Source organism: Marmota monax, unplaced genomic scaffold (genome assembly GCF_021218885.2).
Source record: "Marmota monax isolate L192 unplaced genomic scaffold, Marmota_monax_Labrador192_F-V1.1 WCK01_AAM20220418_F8-fsc00104, whole genome shotgun sequence".
Lineage (NCBI taxonomy): Eukaryota > Metazoa > Chordata > Mammalia > Rodentia > Sciuridae > Marmota > Marmota monax.
In genome coordinates, this window is record NW_026693836.1 from 926,946 (window position 1) to 948,838 (window position 21,893).

At 34.2% G+C, this 21,893-nt stretch overlaps 1 pseudogene; it reads left to right on the forward strand.

Moving 5' to 3' along the window:
- Positions 1 to 3,326: 3,326 nt before the first annotated feature.
- Positions 3,327 to 3,951, forward strand: LOC124105269 (pleckstrin homology domain-containing family B member 2-like; annotated as a pseudogene).
- Positions 3,952 to 21,893: the final 17,942 nt, after the last annotated feature.

Here is a 21,893-nt window from a genome sequence, read left to right on the forward strand (position 1 = left end):
TTCCACAAATCTAGACTTAGGTCACAGACAAACCATTTAGAATAATAACTCATAGGTCCTCTAATGGTTTAGACAAGAAAGTTTTATTAAGACATGTAATGTTACCAGTGAGAATAAAATTGGTATAAAAATCAAGTCCAGACCAAAAAAAAAAAAGACACAAAAAGAATAGAGCAGTAAGTTTATGCAATGATAAAAGGATAAGAGCAATTTGATTTAGCAAAACACATTCAGAGGTAGAATAATTATACATTTTCTATCAAGGCAACTAAAATTTTTTGTTTCACTGTGTTTTATATTCTAGTTTTACATTAATCAGGCCTTGTTCATTAGAAATATATTTCTTCCTAAGTGAGTCAATAGTATATTTCCTCAATGTTTTGCATTATATGTAGGGACATGATACATTTATGTTTAATCTATGTTGTTAACTTTACCATGACTTTTTTAAGTGTAGAAAAAAGAATGAAACAATGTATCAAATACTAATTCAGAGCATGGCATTTTCAGATTTCTAAGGTGTAAATTCTCCACTGTGGCTGATTTCTGATTATACATGCAGCATTACTGACTACAGATTTGGAAAGTGATGTATGGTGTTGCACAGTTGCAGAGCATAGATACAGAGCCTAATGCAAAGGAAACAAATAATTTTAAGAGCTTAGAAAGTGGTGAATTGCAATAAAATAATAAAGAAATAATAAGTCACCAGTATTTATTACTTTATTTTTAATATAGTATTTTAATAGGTTGTACAGTTTAGTTTTATTAATAGTGGTGTTTGACAACCAACTTTCAAGATTACTGAAGTGTAACCATGGGCTCTCATGAGCCAATAGGAGTTAGTTCCAGCACACTGCTATGTTCCCTTTCTCTTCACCATACTTTAGTTACCACTACCCCAACCTACCCCAATCTTATAATTGATTTCTGGCACCATACAAACTGACATCATTGTGCCTTGGCTTTGACTTCCTTTCAGCCTAGAGGGAACTTGCACAAATCTCATTATGACACTTCAGTGGTTCATTTTTATCGTCTAGACAAATCCAAATGCTTTCCTATGATATAAATTTTCAAGTTATAGAAAATATATATCCCTCAATTTCACCTCTCAAAACACTACCTGGAGCAAAAGACTAGTGCAGGAAAAACAACTACTTCCTGTTTCCTGAGCACTGTATCCTTTCTTTATTAATCCCACATTAGCTTTGACTCTCTTTTATCTTCTCCCAACTTTATTCCCCTTACTTATTTTAAAATACCCAGTTCAAACAGATCCTTTCATTAAAACCTCACTTGACATACCTTGGTTAAGTTAGGTAGACTTTGTGCTCCCACCATGCACAGCCCTTTCAGATCTTCACATTTTAATAATTGTTTTATTGGATGACATTAATTAGATGGTAAGCTCCTCAGGTAGAAACAAATCAGTCTCCTTCACTGGGCAGGACACTCTACTATGCCCTTGTCATGTTTATCTCACTTGCCTTACTTGAGGCATGGTATTTTATACACTAAGAAACAGAGTCTTGAAGAATAACAGACACACCAGCCAAGACCACATGGCTCACAGATTGTGGAACTCAGAATGAAATTTACATCCTTAAACTCATCAGTTTCAGTTTAATGCTGTTTTCTTGTTCTTGGTGGCTATTTATATTACCGTCAAATTTAGGATAATATGTAAAATTAATCTCATTGTTTATTACTCTGAAGTTGATTTTGCTAATATTATCCCTTTATTATTTATCATCCCTTTATATTATTTGCTATCATATTGTCAACTGATTTTTAAGACCACAGAACAAGTAATCCAATATGCTTCTACTTATAACCAATTCACTTTAGTCAGAGTTAAAAGCAATATTATAGGAGACAGACATTATTTTTGCATAGTATTTACTCTTTTCCTTCCCTTGGGGGTAAAAAAATTGTTAACTTCAGTCCAAATAGAAATTATGCTGCAGTAAATAACTTTTAAAGATGTAAAATTTGATTTTCCCATTTGGGCACTTAAAGATTTTAGCCCATTAATTGGAATTAAGAATTTGAGTTATTTAGCATAGAGAATAAAAAGATTATAAAAAGTTAATATTTTAGAAAACAGTTTTGCCAATACACTGTTTATTAAGAGTAGTTATGACTATTTATTTATTACTTGAATATCTTGTGCTCTTTGATTGAATATAAAAGATATTAACTTCAGTCTAGGCACATGGTGCACTCCTGTAATCCCAACAGCTCAGGAGGCAGAGGCAGGAGGATCTGGAATTCAAAGCCAGTCTCAGCAATTTAGGGAGGCAATAAGCAACTCAGAGAGACCCTGAGTCTAATAAAGTACAACATATGGCTAGTGATGAGGCTAAGTGGTTGAGTGCCCCTGAGTTCAATCCTCGGTACCCACCCCCCAAAAAAATAAATAAATAAAAGTTTTTAACTTCAGACAACTTCATTTAAAAGGGAAGGACTTAGTACAATGGTACAGAAATATGCCATAGAAACTCAGGCAAGCCAGCCCTCATTAGGTAGATGAAACCAGAAAAGAGAAAGCTAAGTAAAAACTAGGAAGATTTCTTTTCCTAACTCACATTTCCCTTTCTCTGTCCACTCTTTCTCTGTAAACTAGCTTTTATGATTCTCAGTTCACAAATATAAAAGGTCACATCTTCACAGCCCTATTTGCTCCCAGGACTCCTTTTCTCAACACAGGGTCACATTGAGATAAAAAAAAAAAATCTTAGTCCCATATCCAAATTCAATGGGAAAAGACCTTGATTCAGTTTATTACCAACAATGTCATCATATTATTTAAATATAAATGTTTGGGACTGTATTAATTTTTTTTTGCAGCATAAAATTTATCACAAATTGAGAGGTTTAAAGTAATGTAGTTTTATTATATAGAAGTTTCCAAGAGTTGGAACTAAAATTGCAGCTTATGAAGCTGCTAAGTGTTGACTGGGCTGCATTCTCAGTAGGAGGCACACCTATAAAAGAATCTGCTTCCAAAATTTCTTAGATTACAAACCCATTCAGTGCCTTGAAGCTGTGCAGTCTATAGTCAGAACTCCATCAGTTCTGACTGGTTGTTGACTAGTCTGCAGGCCCAAGAGGTCACATAGGACAAATTCCCTGTTCTATCCTTTTTAATGAGCAGTTCACAATGTGGTCATTTGCTTCTTTAGGTCCTATAAAAGGAACTCTCTCTAGCTAAGATGAAGCCTTATGTAAGAATTGCCGTGGTCAGAGCCCAAGAATCTAGCAGCGTCCTTGGGCTACTAGCATGATTCTCACCCACAGCCCAAGCATTCACAGATGAAGAGATGGCATTTGTGAAGAGTGGATGGTTGCTGTGACAAAGTACTATTTTGAATTATTGGAAGAAGTATGGGTTTGACCTGTGGTCAGATGGTCACCTGATCTATTATGATGGCCAGACTCAGTAATTTATTGAGGAAAAGGTCTATATTCGGGTGGAATGCATTAATATCTGCACAGGGCATGAGTGTCAGGATATTCAGCCTCCAGATGGGAAGCCCAAAGCCTGTATGCTGCAGATTGTTTGCCGAGATGAGAAAACTATCAGTCTTTGTGCAGAAAGCACAGATGACTGTTTGGCCTGGAAATTTGCACTCCAAGAACCCAGAACAAATATAGTTTACATTGGCTCAGAGAAGATAGTCATGGCTGTTTCACCCTCTCCATACACAGTCTATACTGAACCAACTGCATATGGCTATTGTTCATACAGTGGTGCCTACCCGTCAAGAACTCAGGTTGTCTATGTTGCCAAAGTCCAGGCAGACTCTGTGCCCTACCAGTTCCCATACGCAGGACTTGATGCACAACAATCTGCTATACAAGTCATCATTCATGAACTGAATCGAGAAAACAACAGTGACCTGGCACTGGGCATGTTGGCTGGAGTGGCCACAGGCATGGCCTTAGGGTCTCTGTTCTGGAGCTTCCAGAGTCTTCAAGGTCTTAATGTGCTTAGCTTCTGACAATCCTGTGTGTAATATATGATTTGCAGTGCATTTCTGTTTGTGAGAAAAAGTTTTTAATAATAGTTTTAGTAGTTCTTTTGGAAGTAGTGACCTAATAATTGTAACTAATCTGCATAAGAAGCACAGAGAAGGTTTTGAACTGTGTTGTTTGGCTAATCACATTGGGGCTCTGGCTCATTCTCAGATGTTCCTTATTCAACTCTTAGAATACCTTACTTTCAACATACCTGTCTTGAAAGGCATTTTCTTTCCACAGTTAGGTATAGTGCTGAAGGGATAATTTATTTTCATGTTGTATGATAATATAGTGATGAATGAATGAATGGTTGTGGCAAGGAAAACTATAGCTTCTTTCCATTTAACCTCACACTTTCAAACCTCAGACAGAATTGGCTGCATGTTACTTTAGGAGTTGTGGACTGGTATGCGGCCAGGTGACTTCCGAAGGTATTGGTGTGAAAGCTCCACAACCTGCCCTCTGGGGCTCTGTGGAGCCATCAGCAAGACTGACTGCTCAGGATGACAGGGGACAAGTCCCCTTTAAAGATGATGCTTCAGAATCTGTCTAATGCTAGAGCTGCTTATTCTCCTGGCATTCCTGTGTGTTTATTGTAGTAACACTTCGAAAGCATCCTATGTTATAAATTAATTTGAGCCTCAGGGTTTTAAGTCTTTATCTTTAAAACCTGAAGAAGGCAGAACAGTAACAAGTGTATGGAGCTAAATTATTCAGAGATATATTTTAAGTGTCTGCTTTATGTATATTTATTGCCCACTAAGCCTACTCATAACCTATTTTTCTATTTGTTGAGAAAGTAATATTAGAAGAATGGGAAGGAAAATGGAGGGAGAACCACAGTTCAGAGTGTTCTTGCTTCCGGCCTCCTGGGGATCACACTGGGTGCAGAACACTTTCCCTGGCTCTGAAGACCTGTCCTGTGGAGGAATACAGCACTGGGGCTAGTCACCAACTGTTGCAATGGACTGGGGCTGGGGGAAACTTGAGTTGTAGTTGAGAAATAGGACCTATGGACTGAGGGACTTGCTCAAGATAGCAGTCACCCTGACCAGGACCTTAACCTTTATTTTATTCCTAATCTACTCATGATAGAACTTGAAACATTTAATTTCAAGCCCCCAAATGTGTGAAGCTCCAAAAACTCACAGTCCTCTATTTCTGTCAAATCCTTGTATTTCTCACATTATGTAATATGTATTTAAAAAATTATATTTGTTACTTCATATATTAAAAGCTGCTAATAATTCCAATTTTCTCTCCTGCATGCTCTAAATAGTGTATTTTCATTAAGGAGTATCACCACAGTGACCTGCCCCACATTTTGTTTGATTCAATTTTTGAAAATACACTCAAGGAAGCACAAATTCTGTTGTGACTCTGCTGGCTACATACATGGCTCTCTTGTTTCACTACTCAGCTTGCTCCATCTCTTGATCTGTTCAAGTCTTTGAATAGATCTCCATGGAAAGCCAGATGCTTATTGGAATTAGTAGGGTCCACAGTTTGTTTTTCTAACTACTCCTAGGGGAGTCGTTGACATGAGATTGTCTATTTCTAGCTGAAAGGAAGTGCACTCGTCTTTATGTAGAGATATGATGTGTGACAACATGATATTGATGGTTTAAGGTGTTGTTGTAACATGTAATGTTGACTTTATATCCTGGGTCATAAGAATTACTTTTGTTTGGATTATAATCATTATTAAAGATGTATGCTGTACTTCCGCACACACACAAAATAATTCCCCATCACCTTTATCATATAATACAACCTGTTCATGGAAATGGCACACTATAAGTGACTTGACATATTCTGTTGGTTAGAAGCAAGACTGGAGGGATAATAAAAGTGTGTAACTCATTGAAGTTTACCAGGTGTGACTCCTTAAGAATGTGTCCAGCACAATGTCCCACCTCTATGTACTGTACATGTTACAAGGAAGGAAAACAATTATTATAATTGGATGAGATAATAGACATAATAGAAATAGGGCCTATATATAATCAGCTAATAGCAGCTATCTATAATGTCTGCAAAACCCAAGTGATATTGGTGTGATTTGGTACTATTTTGGTGGGGGAGTTCAATCAATAAAATCAATAATTTATCATAATGTTTCTCCTTTAAATAACATTTTAAGTTTGGGTATACATTGTTTAACATATTAAGATATCATCTCTTTTAGTCAGCTTTTTTACATCTGTCTCACCAAAACACCCAACAAGAACAACTTAAAGGAGGAATAGTACATATGTGGCTCACAGTTTGAGATCTTAGTCCATAGATAGCTGTATTCATTGCTCCAGGACCAAGGTGCAGCAGCACATCATGGTAGAAGGCTTCAGAGAAGAAAAATTGCTTAGCTCATGGTGGATTCAGGAAGCAGAGAGAGGGTAAGGCACTGCAGGAAAAATGCACCTCTCAAGGACATGCTCTGAGTGATCCACTTACTCTAGTCACACCCCACCTGCCTATGGTTACCACCCATTCAATCCATTCAAATAGGATGGGCTGATTAGGTTTCAGCTTTCACATTCTAAACATTCCACCTCTGAATATTCTTGTATTAACAGAAGCTTTTAGGGAACACTTCATGTCCAACCTATGGCATTGTCATATGAGGACTTGAATTAGAATAAATGATCTTTAAATACTTCACAGCTTTCTAATCTCTGAATTTTAATCTTTATTTTTAAGCATGTAATCAATTACAGTAGAGGCAGTTCTGCCATAACATTTGTTTTGAAAATGAAAATTTATTACAAAGCATTTGATATTGTAAAGACAGTATAAAGAAAATGTTGTGTTTATTTATGTGTAGTGACCTAGAGAAACACTAAGTGAATCCTGAAAACTATAGCCAGCTGAAAACTACACATGCATACCAAAAATGCACCCAGGGTTTGTGAGATCCATCCATCCACATCTGACATGTTAACTTACATTGATCCGGGGGCTCACTGTTTCAGAAGTCTCAATCCATAGACAGTAGGCACCATTCCTTAGGGCTCAAGGTGAGGCTGAACATCACGGCAGAAAAGTGTGGCGGAGGAAAGCAGCTCACATGATGATCTGAAAGCGGAGAAAGAGGTCTCCACTTGCCAGATAAAAATATATACCCCAAAGCCATGCCCCCCAATGCCCAAGTTCTCCATCAACACCCTAACACTTTAGTTACCACTCAGTTAATCCCATTACAGGATTAATTCACTGGTTAGGTTAAGACACTCACAACCCAATGATTTTTCATTTGAACCTTCTTGCATTCTCACACATGAACTTTTGGGAGACATGTCACATCCAAACCATATCAGAGATGAAATACCATATTTATTGGTAATTATGTATTTCTCAACAATTTAACATGCAAAACTGTGCTACCATTTTAGTCAGATTAATTAGCATATAACCTTCAAGCTTAGTCTCATACAAAGTCTTGGGATATGGCAAAATGTAGCCAAGTTCTTTGCCAGAATATGATGTGAGTGGCCCATAGTCTAATTCTCAATATAGTCTTTATTTCCCTCCAAAACTTCACGAGCACCATTTATATTCCTGGCTTTCTGAGCTCCCACCAGAATTGCCCATTAAACTCTGCTGACAACATCCTAAAGCTTTGACATTTTGTGTCTAAACTTTCAAAATTACCCCTGCAAAACATTTTAAAAGGCTTTTGAACCATATGGTCAGGTTAAGAATGGCAACAATTATAATCTTGGTACCAATTTCTATTTTAGTCAGCTTTTTCCATTTCTGTTATGAAAACACCCAAGAAGAACAACTTAGAGGAGCAAAAGTTTATTTGGGGCTCATGTTTTCAGAAGTCTCAGTCTATAGATGGCTGATGCCATTGATTTAGCCCAAGTTAAGGCCAATGGGTAAAGGGCCTGCCAGAGGAAAGCTACTTAGCTCATGGTGGGATCAGGAAACAAAGAGGGAAGGAGCCCCCAGTGACCCACTTCTTCCAGCTACACCTAACCTACCTGTACTTACCACCCAGTCATTCCATTCAAACTAGGGTGAGATGATTAGGTTACAGCTTTCATAATCTAATTGTTTTACTTCAGAATATTCCTGCATTAACAGGAGCTTTGAGGGTATACCTCATATCCAAACCAAGAAATTCCTCCCTGACCCGCCAAAGCCTATGCCCATCTCAAAATGCAAAATGCATTTAGTTCCTCCTGGAGATTCCCAGAGTCTTAAAAGTTTTAGTACAACTCCAAAGTGTCTCTCTCTCTCTCTCTCTCTCTCTCTCTCTCGCTTTAAGCAAACATGTGCTATAAGCCTTTATATGAATCAAAGGTAAGTTACAATATGTAGTAGTAAAGAGTAAACATTCACATTCCAAAGGGGCACAAAAAGAAGAAAGAGGGCCAAAACAAGATTCAAATCCAGTCAGACAAATAGGTTTAGTAACTCCACATACAGTATCTAGGACACCTGACTGAGAGATGCACTCTTTTTTTTCTGTTTTTATTATTTATTCTTTTTATATATTCATGACAGTAGAGTATATTTTGACATATTTATACATACATGAAGTATAACTCATTCTCATTAGAATCCCATTCTTGTGGTTGTACATGATGTGGAGTTTCAGTGGTTGTGTATTCCTATACAAACATAGGAAAGTTACATCTGATTCATTCTAATGTCTTTCCTATTCGAATCTTCCTTCCCATTCTTTAATTCCCATTTGTCTTATCCAATGAACTTCTATTCTTCCCTGCCCCATCTTATTTTATATTAGCATCCACATATCAGAGAGAACATTTGGCCTTTGGTATTTGGAGATCGGCATTTTTCACTCAGCATCACAGTTTCCAGTTATATCCATTTCCAGCAAATGTCATAATTTCATTCTTCTTTATGGTTGAATAATATTCCATTGTGTGTGTGTGTGTGTGTGTGTGTGTGTGTGTGTGTGTGTATATATATATATATATATATATATATATATATATATATATATACCACATCAAGAATACAATTAACAATAAATGTTGGTGAGGATCTGGGGGAAGAGTTACGCTCATCCATTGCTGGTGGAACTGCAAATTGGTACAACCACTTTAGAAAGCAATGTGGAGATTCATCAGACAACTTGGATTGGAACCTCTATTTGACCCAGCTATTCCACTCCTTGTTCTATAAAAAAGGACTTAAAATCAGCATACTATAAGCGACACAGTCGTATAAACATTTATAGAAGCTCAATTTGAGTGGGCTAAGCTATGGAATAACTTAGGTGCCCTTCAACAGATGAATAGATAAAGAAAATATGTTATATATACACAATGAAATGTGCTCTTTCAAGGGCTTAGGCAGCCCCACCACTTTGGCTTTGCTAGCTGTGCACATGAGCTTTCTTGTAGCCTGACTTTCTTCACAGCCAGCAGCTTCTTCTCAGAACACATTACATGTTACTCTCTTAATTCCTGGGGTCTCCATTCTAACTTTGGCTTCACTTTCACAGCTTCATGCGTCACATTCTCAGGGAAGCAGCCCAAGGGGGCTCTGACTTTACATTGTTTGGCTTGGCCTCTCCGTTCTTTCTCTGATATCATGGTTTAAACTTTCATGATCACTTAACTTTATTATCTTTAATTTCTGTAGAACCAACACCACGTGGATGATGCCAGCATCTGTTGCCACCTTCCACAATACCTGTGTTCTCTGAAATTGAGATTCTAATGGCCTCTGAGTACCCTCAGAGCTCACTATGGTTAAACAATTTTTTAGTCCTTCCAATGTGTGCAGGGCACGCCTATTATCTCTTCAAGAAATTTTCTCTTTGATACCTTGGAATCTGTGATGGATGTAGTCTTCCAAATTTCTGAGATGCCCTAGAAGCATTTTTCTCATTTTCTCTCTGAAAAGTACTTAGCATATCTTTAGGATCTATAGTCTCTTCAACAAGTACAAATTCCTTGGCCTCAGCTTTACTTGCAGTATTTTAGCCAATCTGCCTATTCTTATAATCCTTTAGCACTGTTTCCTGCTCCCGATTCTCACAGTAAACCTGGCTTAAAGCTGCCAGCAATATATATGCCACCGACTGTATGTACTGCTGCTTTGAAATTGCCAGATTAGCTACTCCATCACCTTTAAATTCAGCTTCAAACAATATCTGAGAACACAAGCAAAATATAGCCAAGGTTTACCCCCTCCCCCCCACCAGAATATAATATGAGTGGTCTTTTGTGAATTTCCAATAGATATTATTTCCCTCTGAAACCTCATATGTTTTAGTCATCTTTTTGAGTCAGGTTTTTTCTTTGCTGTGACCAAAACACCTGTTAAGAACAAATTAGTGGAGAAAGAGTTTATTTGGGGCACACAGTTTCAGAGGTTATCTGTCCGTAGATAATGATTTCATCCTTCTGGATCCAAGATCAGGCAGCACATCATGGCAGAATGGCCCAGTGGAGGAAACCTGCTACACCATGACCACAAGGAAATAGATAGGAAAGGGACTGCAGAGACACAGGACACAGCCACATAATAATAGTAACAGCTATTATTTTACCTCTGAATATTCCTTCATTTACAAAAATTTTGAGGGACATCTCATACACATTTGATCTTTCAGCTCTAAATAAATTATAATCATCAAATGTCCTTTCACATATTTGAGTTGTAATTTCTCTCTTTTGATTTATTAAATTGATGAGTTACATAGATATATTTTCAAAAGTTAAACTCTCTCTTGACTTTTTAGTAAACTTGAGAAATTTTTAAAAATCCATAAGAGTTAATTTGAGGTTGATATCTACATTTGTACAGGTCTTCAATATTCCTTTTTGATGAAACTTTTGTCAGTTTTCATCACTAGGACTATTTTTATGTTATGATAACCTTATTACTTATATGCTCGGAAATGGTTAAAATAACAAAGTATCCACTTTTTGAAGTTACAGCTCAATTTTCTTAAAGCTTTCATTATTGCAATTTTTTATTGAGGATGGTGAATTATTTCTGAGATAGCACTATGTTCATAATTATTGATCAATTTATATCTTATATTTCATGGCCACATTCCATGATAGACTTTCTTTCACCATTTTAGCATATACCTCATCCATTGAGAAACACCTTAATTTTATATTGATTTCTGTATCAGGGGTTGGGAAACATTTTCTGAAAGGACATAAGAGTAAATATTTTAGGCATTGTGAGTCTAAAAGGAAAAAAAATAATATATAAATACTTATACAACCCAAAATATATAGCTATTTGAAAATATAAGAAATAGTTTTAGCTGGGAGGTTTTCCATATAAAAATGAAAACAAAGCAGGGAAGAAGGAAGGAAAAAATCAGGTAGGCATGTGGTAAGAAAGAGGGAGGAAAGGAAGTAGAAAAAGAGGGAAAAGGAGACAAGAAGAAAAACAAGCATGTGATCCTCTGGGTTGTGTCAGCTAGTCATAGTTTTCCAATCCCTGTTTATACCATTTATATTAATTTTCTTGACTTATTGTCTTTAGCATGATCAATAATAATAATGAAATCATTAATAATATTGATTGTATAAAATGGATTCCAAGTAGTAGAAACCTACCTGAAATATATAGGTAAATTTATTAGATATTCTCAGTTTACTTTCCAATAAGTTGATACTGCTCAAATTTCCATAAAATGTGTGAATATCCTTTCTACCAATAATCTTCCAGCAGTAAATATTGAAAAAAAATTTGTCAGTTTAGTTAACATAAAGTACTATTTTATCACAAGTTTCCAATAGTCAGAAAAAAATATTTGCATAAGACATGTAGAAAAGAAGTTAAAATTATAACACAAAAGTTCTTGTAAAACCAATGTGAAGATAACTAATACTTATTTTTGGAGAGACATTTCACAGATGAGAAAATAAAATAAACAGGCTTAAAATGAAAATTCAAATTAAATTTATAATGGGCAATGTGAAATGTGGTCAGTTCATGGATTTCCTCTCTATTGCTACTAATTTGATTAGGATGTAATATTCTTCTCAAATTTTTAAGCTTTTTTTAAGTGGTCATATTTCCATGTATATTCTGGTTGGAATTGTAGTAAATTTATATATTCTTTATATAAAATTTATATATTTCTTTTGATATTTTCTTCTGTGGAATATTGTGATTATTTTATTTATGTTACTATATTTCTTCGAATTTAAAAATATTTTTCAAAAAATTTCTACAGAATACTCATTAGATTTCTAAAAAAATTCCATAATTTTTAGCAATTAATTTTTGTCCAAATATTTAACTTGTATCTAGCCAATTTGCAGATTTTTAAAATTTATGATAGCAATACACTACTATAACCTCCTGGGTATTTTAGACATGCAATTATTGTCAAACAAGGAGTTATAGCCCTTTTCCAATTGTTTTAGCAGCTTTTACATTTTATGTACATAGGAGTATTAATGGTAATGTAACATCAGGAATCTCTAATGTTTCACCATATGATAATACATGTTATGGAATTTGATAAGTAGAATTTATAATACTCTTATACACATACTTTCATATTGTATGAAATTTGGCAGCATTAAGGAAGTTAGATTCAACATGATTTCTTGTCACTTCCAGATGTATGGAAGTACAGGGAGATGCTAGGGTTTATAACAATGAGTCAGGAGGGCATATGTGACATCCCTGATGAGCCATTTTGTGATAAGTGGACTGTGGTACAAGAATTAAATGGCCAAAGTTCTGGAAGGCAGAAAACTTTGAGAAAATTTTAGAAGAGATATAAGACATATCTAATATAATGCAATAATATCTATCTTCCTTAAAATATAATTAAATAATTATTTTCAAAGTCACAAAGAAATATGTCAGCACTTGTATTCTTCTGCAAGTTACTCTCTAACGCTTAAGAAAAACTTAAGTAAGATTTCTGTATGTGAAAAAAATGTAAATAAAACACAATTTATTTGTGGAAAGATATATATAGACAATATATCCAGGCATTGTGAGGCATACCTTTAATCCCATTCTGCTGGGAAGCTGAAGATGGAGAATCACAAGTTCAAAGCCAGCTTCAGCAACTTAGAAAGACCCTGATCAATTTAGTGAGATCCTTTCTCAAAATAAAAAAAAAAATAAATAAACAAAAAGGGATGAGGATGGATGAGAGAATCTGGGATATATATACACATACACATATACATACATACACACACACATTCACAAGAGTATTAATGGTAATATAACAACAGGAATCTCTTTATAGTCTTATTGTTTTATTCAAATAGATTTAGCTTTTCACTATTATGACAATACATGTTATGGAATTTGGTAAATAGTATTTATAATCTTGTAATTCACATATTTTCAGATTTCATGAATTTTGGCAGCATTAAGGAATATATATATATATATATATATATATATATATATATATATATATATAATATTCCAGCCTTGTGGTAAGTGCTTTATTATTAATTTTTAATTATATTTAACAGAAAAAATTCCCATTGATAGATATCATTATAAAGCCCAATTTAAAATTTTGAAAGCTAAGGCTCAGGAATTTTATTTTGTTCTAAATCACAAAGTCACTATCTGATAGAGGTGAGTGAGTTTTAAAACCAGGGTGCCAGATAACATGTACTCAATGTGTCACCCTCAAGTGCAATGAGAGAAATTACCACAAATTTGTAATTTTTATTACTTGAATACATAAAAGATATTGACCAAAAAAAGATAAATCATTCATGGAAACTATGGTCAATAGAATCCCAGTGTAGAAAATGTATCATCTACAATATAATGCCTAAATCTACATTTGAGTCTACATCTGAATTCAATGGCAAGTATATAAGAGTGTTTGAGACTTTAGATCCTTAACTACAAGACAAACCCCCAATAGCTATGTCATAAATGAAGGCAGTTTCATGATTTCATTATACTCCAGTGTCTGGAAGGTTAAAAAATATGTCAGCCCTAACAGAGTTTCCTGACATACCTTTGAGATAAAGTTTCAAAGTCTACTGGATTGGGCCAAGGTCATGACAATAGTGAATTCACCAAAGAACAAGGCCTTATATGTGTGCTTATTATCATAAATATTTTAATGTATTGTCTTTTACATTTGGATATTTATGTCTTAAACTTGATTTGTGTTTCAAAACATTTTACAAAAGCACATTTCTGTCTAAATCTCTTATAGAAAATGGGATAATTTTTACTTTATTTTGAAGATATTTAGGTAACCAAGATATCTTTGATAATAGTCACTGGGTACATGTGATAGGGGTCTGACCCTGCCCACCCAAGGCTTTATATTAGACTTGTGAATTAATTGCTTCCTTCTGAGTATCTTTAAGAATTAGCTAATCTAAATCCATTTGCTCCAATGACTGGTATTCACATCTTTGTCACGAATCAGTGACTGAAGATGCATGATTTATCCTAGAGTCCTCCAATCTGTTCCATTGTCCTATGTGTTTCTTTTTATGCCAATACTATGTGATTTTTGTTACTATGTATTTGTAGTATGTTTTGAAATAAGGTATTGTGATGTCTCCAGCATTGTTCTTTCATTTGGGATTTCTTTGGCTATTTGGGATATTTGTGATTCTATATGAATTTAGGATTTTTTCCCTAGTTTTCTGAGGCAAGTCATTGGTAGTTTGATGGTGACTATATTTAGTCTGTAGATTATTTTGGATATTTTGAGTATTTTAACAATAATATTTCCCCTCATCCATTTACCTGGGAAGTGTTTTCACATTCTACTGTCTTCTTTAATTTCTTTCTTTAATGCTGTGTAACTTTTATTGTATATATCTTTCAAATAGTTAGGTTGACTCTTAGGTTTGTGTGTGTGTGTGTGTGTGTGTTATGAATGAGATTGCTTTCCTGACTTTTTTCTCAATTAATCCACTGCTGATGTGTAGAAAAGATATTTGCTTTTGCATGTTGATTTTGTATCTTGGTACTTGAATGAATTTATCAGCTCTATATATTTTTAGTAAATTATTTAAGATTGTCTGTGTATAGAATCATATTTTGTAAAGTGGGGATGATTTAACTTCCTAGTTTTATATTTGTGTGAAATTAATATTTTTTCTCCTTTTTGACTGACCTGGCTAAAATTTCTAGTACTGCATTGTGTAAGAGTGTTGAGAGTGGACACCTTTATCTTATTTCTGATATTTGAGGAAATGCAATGCCTTTTCCCAACTTGATATGGTATTGGATATGGTTTTGTCATATATAACATTGGAAGGTTGAGACATAATCCTTCTGTTCCTGATTTTTTAACATTTTTATTATGAAATGATGCTGAATTTTATCAAAGGCTTTTTTTTCCTTCATATATGTTGAGAGGCTGTTTTGTTTTTTATATTTGACTCTTCTTGTGGGCTGTATTACACCTATTGCTTTGCATATGTTGAACCATTCTTCCATATTGGGAGTAAAATTAAAAATATCATAATTATCAAGTTGATTTATTTTACTAGAGCTTTATGGTTATACATAGTTGTTGGGCATCCTGACAGATTCATACATGCACAGAAATTGATGTCAGTTCATGATCTCCCCTTTCCCCGCCCTCTCCCTTTCCCTCCTGTCCTCCCCCCTCCCCTTCTCCTTCCTCTAGACTACTAAACTTCCTTTAGCTTATCTATTAATTTGTATTTTATTGTTCTCTATGTAATCTTTTTTTTAAATTGGTTCTTTTTCATTTTAAATGACAGTAGAATCCATTTTGACTCCACACACACACACACACACACACACACACACACACTCGATGTAAGGAATATTTATTCTTCTAATTCACATCCCAGTACTTCTCATTCTCCTACCCTTTCCTTTATTTTATTTTAGCTTCTGCATATGACAGAAAATAGTCAACTTTTGAGTTTCTAATTTTTGCTAATTTCACTTAGTATGATATTCTCCATTCCCATCCTTTTACTGGAAAATGCCATAATTTTATTCTTTTTCAATGGCTGATTTTATGCACACATACATACACGCATATGCCAAAATTCCTTAATTCATTATCTATTGACAGGCATATTAGTTGATTCCATAACTTAGTTATTATGGATTGTGCTGCTATAAAAGCTATTGATCTGGCTGTGCCACTGTAATATGCCAATTTTAGATCTTTGTGAAAATACCCAGGGTTGTGATAGCTGGGTTATAGGATCGTTCCATCCGTAGTTTTTTGAAGAATCTCCAAACTGCTTTCCAGAGTGGTTGTAGTAGAATGCAGTCCTACCACAACCTCACCAGCATTTATTACTGTTTGTATTCTTGATCACTGCCATTCTGACTGGAGTGAATTTTGATTTGCATTTCCCTGATTGTTAGAGATGTTGAACACGTAGTGAATATTTTTAATGTGCTGGTGAATTCAAATTGCAAGTATATGGCTGAGAACTGATTTTTCTATTTTCATCAGGTATTTGGTCAACAGTTTTTTATCTTTGGTTGAGTCCTTGTTAGATTTTTGGGAACAGGGTAATTTTAGATTTTTGGAAACAGATTTCATAGAAGAATTTGGAAGAGTTGCATCCCTTTATATTTTATAGAATAGTTTAAGGAATATTGGTGTCAGTTCTTCCAAAATTCTAGTCAAATTCATCATTTACAAAAACCAACTCAAAATGTATCAGAGACTTTAATATAAAAATTAAAACCTTGAAACAACTACATGAAACATAGAGGAAACACTTTAGCTTATTCCCACAATGATTTCCTGGATGGGATTCCAGTTAGTCTAGGAAATAAAACCATAATTGAAAACATGGGACTATACAAAACTAAAAAGCATTTGGACATCAAAGGAAACAATCAGAAAAGTGAAAAGACAACCTATAGAATGGGAGAAAATATTTATCAGCTATTTGTCTGCTAGAGGATCAATCTCCAGAATATAAGAAGAGCTCAAAAACTTAACAATAACAAAAGTAAACAATTAGTAAGTAGTGAAGGATCTGAATAGACACTTCAAAAAAGAGGGTATTCAAGTAGTTCATAAATATATTTATTTAATAAAATATTTTTAGTTATACTAGTTATATAAATTTTGTGTATTTACTTTTATGTGGTGCTGAGGATCTAACCCAGTGCCTCACATGTGGGAGGCAATTGCTTTACTCCTGAGCCATACCCCAGTCACCATAAACATATTTTTTAAATGTTAAATATCTTAAACCATCATGGAAATGCAAATAAAAGCTGCCAAAGTAAAAAGGTATTTCATTTATTCTTTGCCCTGAAAATACATCATGAGAAACAAAATCTGCTGGCTTAATTTTTATCATCTGGAACACATATTTTTATCAAATTCCTTGCTTCTTGTTTCTTTGCCACCTGTTTTATATATCAAAATGACATTTAATAGTAAATATATCTAAACTTTTAGAATTGAAGTTTTATGGAATTTTATACAGTAAAGCCTATTTTGACATTTTAAGTAATTGAAACCTAACAATATTATTAGACAGATAATAATTGTGCTACAGAGCTTTCTGATGGATTCTAGTGAGAGAACGACAGGAAATGTGTCTGGACAGAATGTGCTTTGTCAAAACACAGAACAGAAGTGTTTGCTATTTTGCATCTCAACCAGATTTCAATGTCTTTGTACGACAATTTTCTTTCATTAAACAAAATTCTATAGGATATCCTCGTGACCTAAGTGAAGTTGCTTAGCTAAGTATCAAGCTAATCAGCTTCTACAACAGCATTTTTTAAAATTAATATGATAGAAAAACACATTCAGGGCTTCTAAGCACTAAATAAAAAATTTAGTCTAAGTCAATGTTCAGTTTGGAACCAAACTTCTAATGGAATTCAAATTCACACATTCTGAATTTTATTTAAGAGAGGATACTAGTAGCAAGTTTTTGGCACATTTAATTATCTCAAAATTTCAAATTGAAAACTGTTGTCTACTCTGTGAAAAAACAATGATAAAATTTAATTATTGAGAGATATTAAGGCAAAACAATGTTGGAATACTGAAGATCAGACCTCTGCTATGTTTAATTCTTAACAATTACTTCATAATTCATGTAGCATTTCCCAACTGCTTCAAGCTGGCAAACAAAGCAAATCCAGAAACAAGTGAGGGGTGTTGAAAAAGGAGGCCTTAGAAGAAATATATCTACTAAAATATGCTTGTTTTAGTCAGCTTTTTCCACTGCTGTGACTCAAGAATTTGACTAGAACAGTTATAGAGGCGGAAAAGTTTATTTGAGGACTCACAGTTTCAGAGGTTTTAATCTATAGAAAATTGGACACCTTCCTCCAGTCTCAAGGTGAGGCTGAACATCACAGGCAGTGAGTTTGGTGGAGGGGAGCAGCTCACATCATGATTGAGAGCAGACAGACAGAGACAGGCTCCGCTCCTCAGATACACAATATCTATCCCATAGCCATGCCCTCAATGAACCACTTCCTTCAGCCACACCCCACATGCCTCCAGTTACTACTCAGTTATTAATCCCATGAGGGATTAATTCTTTGATTAGGTTAAGGCTATAACCCAATCCTTTCTCCTCTTGCAGTGTCTCCTATGTGAGCTTTTGGGGGGAATATCACATCTAAACCATAACAATCGTCTTACTCAGAATGCATGAGGAAGGGGTTATTTTTGAGACATGTTCCTTAAACCAGCAAGAATAGGATGTGACTTTTGGAGTTATAAAATTTGATTTGCAACTTCATGGCATTATCACTTTTGAAAATGTTCCAGTCTGGTACAGGACTTATGCTAATATCTGAATGTTTGAATTTTCCCAAAGTCATTTGTTGAAACCCAATCTCTAATATGAAGGAATTAGAGGTAGGACCATGAAGAAGTAATTAGGTCATAAGTGCTCATACATTGTGAACTGTATAGGTGACTTTACAATAAGGACCCAGAGAGTTCCCTTGACTCTTCCACCACCTAAGGAGTCAGCTAGAAAATGCTTTCTATGAGCTAGCAAATAAGCACTTATCAGACACCAAACCAACAGCTGCCTTGATCTTGTACTTCTAGCCTCTGGAAGTGTGAAAAATACGTTTTTTGTCCCTAATGCCCCCACTCTAAGGTATTTTGTTATAGCAGCCTTAATATACTTCAATAACCTAATTAAATTAAATGCTTTCCACACTTCTTTATATTATTAAATTAAGTGGTAGAAAGAAAAAAATTAGGATTCCATTTTCATATCGACAGCCTTTCCAAAAAGGGAGGATTCTTCTCATTACAGTGGCTTACTGATTTACAATTATCTCTTAATTGACTTTTGATAACTTCATTGAATATTTAATATTATACTATCATTAGCACATTCATTATTCGTCTAAATCACATAATTGTGGCAATTAAGTTGGCTGTCTTTTAAACACTTGGTTCATTGATATTTAACTATATTATAAGGACTGAACTGAACAGAAAGCTTAGTAAGTGGCACAACCCCATTGTGTTGCCGCAAAATTTGTTATCACTTCATGAAAATTTGTAATGTAGAACTTAAATTTTCAGTGATATATTATTTCTTTATATGTTATTAAGTTGCATTTTCTCTTAATAATCCATTACTTTAACTTACTCATTCCTAAATATTTAATGATTACCTACTGTGTCCCAAGCACTGTACTATGTGCTGGGTATAAAATGATGAATAAAGTGAATAAATACCCAACCTTTGTGAATCTAACATCATACAGCAGGAAATAGTTAAGAAGTAAGAATAAACAAAATAACTCAAATTAGTATTAGAAGTATTAAGGGAATAAAAAGGTAAAAATTAATTTGAAGCTTAAAAATGAAAAAGACTAAGTCATTCAAGAAGCAAAAGCAAATAACAAGAAAAATCCAGGCCATTTTGTCTCTTGAATTCTTTGTATTGTCCAGAGAAGCTGGACATTCCTAGTTTGAATTTCAGCTCCTCTCTTCAATCGCTTTTTGAGGTTGGATCAGTAATAATTTCACTCTGCCTTAGTGTCTAAATCTTTTAAAGAATATATTTTAGGGAATAGTTGTGATAATTAAATATGTTCATTTATATAAGGCAATTAGAAGAGCAACTCGTACACTGTGACCTCTTTGAAATGATGTCTATTATCATCATTCCTGTTATTATTATATTTAAAATTTCATAAAATAGCCCACACTCATTCTCTCCTAAATTAAAGAGTATGCACAAATTGGATGGTAAAATAAGAGGGTGGGAAATCATATTTGCTGTTAGTTTTCTCTATGCCAATGGTTGTGCAATTAATACTATATAGAATATAATTATATTCACTCCCCTAGCAAACTGTCTGGAAAAGTGTATTTATTCACACTAGGCTGTAAGTTCCAGGATAGCAGCTGCCGAGTCTGTCTTAAAGCTAGCTCTAGGATGATTCATTTTTTTGTGTCACCTTCACAAGGCGGTGCTGCCAAGTTGTTTGGTCAAACCAATCTTGATGTGTTGTTTCTGAATGCTGCTAAATGTTTTTTTGCTTATTTGTTTTTTAGGCTAACATTTAAATCAGTAAATTTTTTAATAAAGCAGATTATAGCCTCCATAACATTGGTGGGTTTTATTCTGATTGTTAAAGACCTTAAAAAAAAGATTGAGGGTCCTGCAAAGGACAGACATATGCCTTCAGACTTGCTGTCAGACTCAAAGGTGCAACAACAATTCTTACCAGAATTTCTTGCAGATTCAGCATTGGCAATCGTTACCACACTGTGAATCATTTTTTTTAAAAATAAACCTCTGTATGTATAGATAAATCTCTCTATAAATCTATTTAGGTATATAAAGTAGATAGATATAAAAATACATAAGAGATATTATATATACTAATTATAAGCACAGGGGAATATGTATGTATAGACACATATATAGAGATATATTTCTATACATACCTATTTAAAAGTACATTTATAGGTATGTACACATCCTATTTATGATTTTGTTTCTATGGTGAACACTAACACAAACTCCTAGCAATGTTTCTTGAATGTGAAAGTCAATTAGTTACTATTTGTTGAATGAAAGTATACATTCAAAAAGGCACTCACAATAGAATGCATTAAGAAGGGAGGATAGAAAGGACAAGAAAGTTTAAAATTTTCACTCATTATTGGGAACATTGTAAAGCTGCAATTCACAGCTATATTTTTCTAAATCTAAAGCCATCATATATCCTCTAGTCAACCATTCTAGCTCTTCTCCTGGACCTCAGCAATAGACAATATCATTGGTATTACGAATAGGTAATTTTCTCCCAATCACGCATATAATTTTTCTCACATAGTTAATCAGACACTTAAATAATTAAATGAAGTTCCTCTGATTCCTGCTTTTTTTGTCTTTTTTGAGTATACTACATTACTCAAACCATTCCCAGCTCTTTCTTCTACATATGATAAAGGATTATTAGTTTGCATTTTCCAAAATAAGTTATTTAATTTTAATTCTGCCATTGAATGGCCTTGTGATCTTAGGAATGTAAGACAGTTTTTTCTGGGTCTCAGTTTCCTTACAGTAATTTTTTTTTCTAAGTCTCTAAACAGAAAACATATTATTTTAAAATATGTCAAAATGTTTATATAAAAAAGAAAATCCAAGCTGTTAAGCATGCTGTACAAGGATTGCGTGATCTTTTTGTTTCTCTCTGATTACCTCTGGTCTTTTCTCCACTTAAAATCTTTAGTAGTGTAAAACCTCCTTAGATGTCTGTGCACATCAGGCTATTTTATTCCTACATAGATTTGCTTACTCTTTATCTCTTCTTCCAATGTCAAAACTCAGAGAAAATTTTTTCCATACTGGGGATTTATTTACTAAAACTCCTAATGAGGCTGTGTACTCAGGCTTGTACTCCTTTACTTCCATATAAATTTATAGACCTTGTCA